This window comes from Chrysochloris asiatica, unplaced genomic scaffold (genome assembly GCF_000296735.1).
Source record: "Chrysochloris asiatica unplaced genomic scaffold, ChrAsi1.0 scaffold00038, whole genome shotgun sequence".
Lineage (NCBI taxonomy): Eukaryota > Metazoa > Chordata > Mammalia > Afrosoricida > Chrysochloridae > Chrysochloris > Chrysochloris asiatica.
Genome location: NW_006408556.1, coordinates 2,553,154 through 2,559,545, shown reverse-complemented (window position 1 = coordinate 2,559,545; position 6,392 = coordinate 2,553,154). Strand labels below are relative to the sequence as shown.

The window sequence follows — 6,392 nt, the reverse complement described above, 5'->3', positions numbered from 1 at the left end:
GATGTATTAAGAAATGTATCTCTAACATATGGAAAACCTGTTGAGTAATTTATCATGTTTACTAGCTTAAAAAATCATCCTGGTGAAGAAATTGCAAATCCAGTACTTCATTATTTATGTGAAGTTTGCAAAATTGTTTTTTCTTAATGCAGAGGTCAGTACTATGACAATACTTATATGTCAAGGTATTATGAAAGGGTGCAACAGCTAATTTTAGAACATATAAATATGCCATTTTCATTTTATGTACAGTGCATTCACTTAATCTTACATGACACTATAGTGCTGTAAATTGTCTGGAAGCAGTTGATTTTTTTCTACTGTTCAGTTAGTCTACACATCTTTTTTGCAGGCTCTTCTCAATGATGAACAGTTTTAAAAATATATTTAGGCAATGATTGAGTATTAAAATGTCTTTCTAATACATGTTGACAGTAGCAATGGGTGCAGTCTGTAATCCTACACTCAGATACTACGTGCCTTAGAAAATATTGCTGAAGACCAGACACAAAAGGGAGATACCAGAGGAGAAACTGAGAACATTAGCAACAGAATGCAAACCATAGAGTATATACTTATGTTGGTTATGTGGAATAATATACTGCAGCATTTTCACCAGATGAGTTAAATTCTTCAGGAGTCAGAAGTAAATGTAAAGACATGTTCAGATCTCTACCAGTCATCAACATAATTTAAGAGATGATTTTTAATTTTGAAAAATACCCCTAAACAACTACTGATCGTCAAGCAGTTCACCATCATAGAAACATTACAAAGAAGCAAGGAACAGCTGGTGAGCTTGAACCACCTACCTTGTACCAGAGGTCAATTCCTGTTAGCCACACACTATACCAACATGCTTGGTAAAGTGGAGAGTCAGCGAAAACGAGGAAGACTCCCAACAAGATGGATTGGCACAATGGCAGAAGCAGTGGGCTCAAGGGTAGCAATGATAGTGAGATTGGCACAGCATCAGGCAGTATTTCTTTCTGTTGTGCATAAGGTTGGTATGAGTTGGTACCAACTCGATGGCACCTAACAACAACACCCTCATTGGCACACTTGACTCTTGCATGAAAAGAAGGGAGAAAATGTATGAAGTTCTTTCAAATAGATTTTCCTTGTTAAACAATGTAGATATAGCTGATGAAGAAGGTGTGAAGGCATCTAAGAAATTAGCGTTCCTAGCTAGTACCCATAAGGTTATCAGATACAAAATGGCCACTATCCATTTTAGCTTACTAATGCCTAGGATATTGATCTTTATGCATTCCATTTCACTTTCGACAACTTCCAATTTTCCTAGATTCATACTTTGTACAGTCCATGTTCCAATTCTTAATGGTTGTTTACAGCTGATTTTCCTCATTTTGAGTTGTGCCCCACAGCAAATGAAGGTCCCGAAAGCTTTACTCTGTTCGCATCATCACGATCAACTCTACTTTGAGGAGGCAGCTCTTCCCCAGTCTATTCTGACTGCCTTCTAACACTGTATCTGAAAATATTTTAGTTCTGTTCATAATATTGTCATCTTCTGGCACTATATCTGAGAATGTGCCGCTTCTATCCATAAGGTTTCACTGGCTAAACATTCAGCAGTAATCCATGTCTCCTTCTTCCTGGTCTCCACTGAAACCTGTCCACCATGAGTGACCCTGCCAGTATTTAAAATACTAGTGGCAAAGCTTCCAGCATCACAGCAACACTCAAGTCACTACACTGACAGATGAGTGGTGGAGTGTTGAAGTTAAATACTCCTAACTTTAATGATCACAAACTGTACAATGAAATGTTTCATCCCTAAAGAGACTCAAAAACCCTCACTGCACAACAAAGATTCACAAAAGATTCATTGACCTTATTTATTATGTATGGAAATAGATATTGTTCAGCAGTTTAACTATAATGAAATCATTGAAGAATTTGTAAGAGCAGCTTTCTGTCTGTCCATGGAGTTGGCAGGTGGATCTGTGGTTACTTTGTGGCATATTCTGGATTTGGTTCATCTGCGATTACAGCAGTCGGTCAGGCCAACCTTGGGCTCTGGGAATTTTTCACAGTTGTCTATGGAGGTGCCATGGCCTTTGTTCTAAGTGCAGTTTGAAACTAGGGAGAAGTCAATCAATCTGAGTGATCTGGTGCTGGTATTTTAATGACTTGTACTGTCATTCTACAAACTCCCTGTGTGGCACTATAAGATAAGCACAGGACTGCTAACCACAAAATAGTAAACCCAGCACATTGGAAGACAGACCTGGTGGTCTGCTTTTGAAATCCTATGGAGCAGCTCTGTGCACACATTGGGGTCACCATGAGTTGTATTCAACTAGACGGCAACTAATAACTACAGCAACATAAGAATACTAAATACCTTTCCCCTAAAGCGAATTGGAACACAAATGCAATGTATAATCAGGAGCAGACTTCCAGAAAGATCATGGATTAGGCAGAGATGCACTACAAGGACCCTCTACAACAAAGATATGAGAGACCAAATAAAACAAACACAGATGAAAATTACAGCACTCTGAACATCAGAAGAAAGGTTAGAGAGGTGAATGGAGTACTTACTGGGAGGAGACGCCATGCAGGGCTGGTGAGAAAGGGAGAATGACTGGTGACTGACTGTCCAGATGCAGCCCGGCCATCTTGTGAGCAGCTTTGGCAGCAGAAGGAGGCCTGGCAGAGGAGCAGAGATCCCTGGAACCATCAAGGGAAAAAAGCAAAGTGCTAGTCCCTGTCCAGGGAAGCAGTGACACCAGGGATGGAGGCAGAGATGATGATGTGGAGAGAAGGAGCGGCTGGGGACTCTGGCTCAGGGAGGGAGAGGGACTGTGTACTGGTGGCCCGGGGGGCAGGCATGCCGGGTATACCCTTTGGTTGTTTGATGATGCATGCAGGAGATTGTAATCATTGCAATGAAATGAAATACAATAGGACGAATGCAAAGATATTGTTCTCCCACATAAATTATCACATAATTCACAATAAAAACTGAAGGAAAAAAAAAAAAAAAAAAAAGGAGGCCTGGCAGAGCAGATTCACACAGAAGAGAGGAAAGGTATGATTTTTATCTTTTTTCCCACTATACCTTGGTGATCAGAGGAGCGGCTGGTGAGTTTGAACAATCCACCTTATGTTTCAAACTGATCTTGAGGTTGAGTGCTTATCTTACAGTGACACAAACTTTCCTAACATCATGAAAGATGAGAAGGCAAGCATAAAAGAAGCTGAATGAACCCCAAACACGATAGATCCCTAAAGAAAATAACAAAGACATCATAATCAAGCTTTCCAAAACCAAGGACAAGGAAAGAATCCTGAGAGGAGCTCAGGAAAAACAAAAAGTTCCCTACAAAGAAAAACCAATAAGACTAAACTCTGATTTCTCAGCAGAAACCATGCATGCAAGAAGACAGTGAGATGACATATACAAAACTCTTATAAGAAAAAAATTGTCATCCAAGAATCATATACCCAGCAAAGCTGTTCCTCAAATATGATGGTGAAATTAGGACATTTCATGATAAACAGAAATGAAAGAAAGTTGTAATGACTAGACCAACTTTTAAAAAATGCTAAAGGGTATTGTTTAGACTGACAACCAACAACAGCAGACAACAACCTGAGATTACCATACATGACAACACCACCCAGAACTTAATCCAGTTATAGATGTATTTAAAGTAAAACAAGCTCATTTTGCATGGAGGCAGCCTTGCGGTCTGCTTTTCTTCACCTAATCGGGACCTCTGCTGAGCAATCATGTCTAAGGGACGTGCAGTAGGCATTGATCTTGGCACCACCTACTCCTGTGTGGGTGTCTTCCAGCACAGGAAAGTGGAGATCATTACAAATGATCAGGGCAACCGAACCACCCCAATCTATGTTGCTTTTACTGATACAGAATGGTTGATCAGTGATGCTGCAAAGAATCAAGTTGCCATGAATCCTACTAACACTTTTTGATGCCAAACGTTTGATTGGAAGATGAATTGATGACGCTGTTGTCCAGTCTGATATGAAGCATTGGCCATTCATGGTGGTGAATGTTGCAGGTAGGCCCAAGGTCCAGTAGAATATAAGGGAGAGACCAAAAGTTTCTATCCAGAGGAAGTATCCTCTATGGTTCCAACAAAGATGAAGGAAATTGCAGAAGCCTACCCTGGAAAGACTGTTACCAATGCGGTTGTCACTGTCCAGCCTACTTTACTGGCTCCCAGCATCAGGCCACCAAAGATGCTGGAACCATTGCTGGCCTCAAAGCACTCAGGATCATCAATGAGCCAACTGCTGCTGCTATTGCGTATGGCTTAGACAAAAAGGTTGGTGCTGAAAGAAATGTGCTGATCTTTGACTTAAGAGGAGGCACTTTTGATGTGTCAGTCCTCACTATTGAAGACGGAATCTTTGAGGTCAAATCCACAGCTGGAGACAGCCACTTAGGTGGAGAAGACTTTGACAACCGAATGGTCAACCATTTTATTGCTGAGTTTAAGCACAAGCATAAGGACATTAGTGAGAGTAAGAGGGCTGTCTGCCGCCTCCGCACTGCTTGTGAACGTGCAAAGTGCACTCTCTTCTAGCACCCAGGCCAGTATTTAGATTGATTCTCTGTATGAAGATATTGACTTGAAGAATTAAATATGGACCTATTCCGTAGCATCCTGGATCCTGTGGAGAAAGCCCTTAGGGATGCCAAGCTAGACAAGTCACAGATCCATGACATTGTCCTGGTAGGTGGCTCTACCCATATTCTCAAGATTCAGAAACTACTTCAGGATTTCTTCAAAGGCAAAAAAATTGAACAAGAGTATCAACCCTGATGAGGCTGTTGCTTATGGTGCAGGTGTCCAGGCAGCCAGCTTATCTGGAGACAAGTCTGAAAATGTTCAAGATTTATTGCTTCTGGATGTCATACCTCTTTCCCTTGGTATTGAAACTGCTGGTGGAGTCATGACTGTACTCATCAAGCACAATACTACCATACCTACCAAGCAGACACAGACATTCACAACCTGCTCTGCCAACCAGCCAGGGGTACTCATTCAGGTTTATGAAGGTGAACGTGCCATGACCAAGGTTAACAACCTGCTTGGCAAATTTGAACTTACTGGCATACCTCCTGCACCCCGTGGTGTTCCTCAGATTGAAGTCACTTTCGATATTGATCCCAATGGTATCCTCAATGTGTCTGCTGTGGGTAAGAGTACTGGAAAAGAGAGCAAGATTACCATCACTAACGACAAGGGCCGCCATTAAACGGATGGTTCAGGAAGCTGAGAAGTGCAAAGCTGAAGATGAGGAACAGCGGGATAAGGTGTTCTCTAAAGATTCCCTTGAATCCTATGCATTTAATATGAAAGCAACTATTGAAGATGCAAAACTTCAAGGCAAGTTCAATGAAGAAGACAAACAGAAGATTCTTGATAAATGCAATGAAATTATCAACTGGCTTGATAAGAATCAGACTGCAGAGAAAGAAGAATTTGAATATCAACAGAAAGAGCTGGAGAAAGTCTGCAACCCCATCATTACCAACTTGTATCCGAGTGCAGGAGGCATGCCTGGGGGCTTCCCTGGAGGTGGAGTTCCTCCATCTGATGGTGCCTCTTCTGGGCCTACTATTGAGGAGGTTGATTAAGCCAGTATCTAAGCATAGATACCTTAGCATGTTCCACAGTAAAACACTGAAGGACCCAAATTTGTAGTACATTCAATAGCAGTTTTAAAAAGTAGAACTACTATACTAAATTTCTGGGCATTCTTAATACTTGAATATTGAGTTAAGAGCATAGGGAAAGAAAGTAACATTGCACTTTATTAGCACTGTATCTTAAGTGGAAAATGCAATGTTGTAAATAAAGTTGTATTTAAAATTGTAAAAAATAAAACAAACCTGCTGTTAAATGCCTTGGAGTTGGTTCCGACTCATAGTGACCCTGTATGATGTTTCTAAGAAGCAGCTTGTGGGTTTGAACCACTGACCTTGTGAATAGTAGTCCAGTGCTTATCTTACAGTGCCATATCTACAAGACTGAAAATAGGAACTAAAGATATCAATGTATAATGAAATCAACTGCAAAGCAAAAAGAGGAACAGTGTAGATACAGAACTTCTAAATGGCAATCAGGTCAAGTAGATTTTAATATAAAGCAGACAGTTTTGAGTTGGGAAAAAATTAATAAATTAGAGGATAACCTCAAAAAAAATAATACACTTGCACACCAAAATTTTAAAAAGAGGAAAATCAGAAAGATTTAGATAACATTAACATAACAGAAATGAAAATAACAGGAAACCCCCCAAATAAAATTAACTCAGCATGGAAAATTATATGGAACAAAGAACCCAGCAGTACTACAAAAAAAAAAAAAACCAGAGAAAAATGA

The 6,392-nt window shown here is 40.3% G+C and overlaps 1 pseudogene; it reads left to right on the top strand.

Moving 5' to 3' along the window:
• The first annotated feature begins 3,765 nt into the window (after window positions 1–3,765).
• On the top strand, window positions 3,766–5,644 carry LOC102810571 (annotated as a pseudogene).
• The last annotated feature ends 748 nt before the right edge of the window (window positions 5,645–6,392 follow it).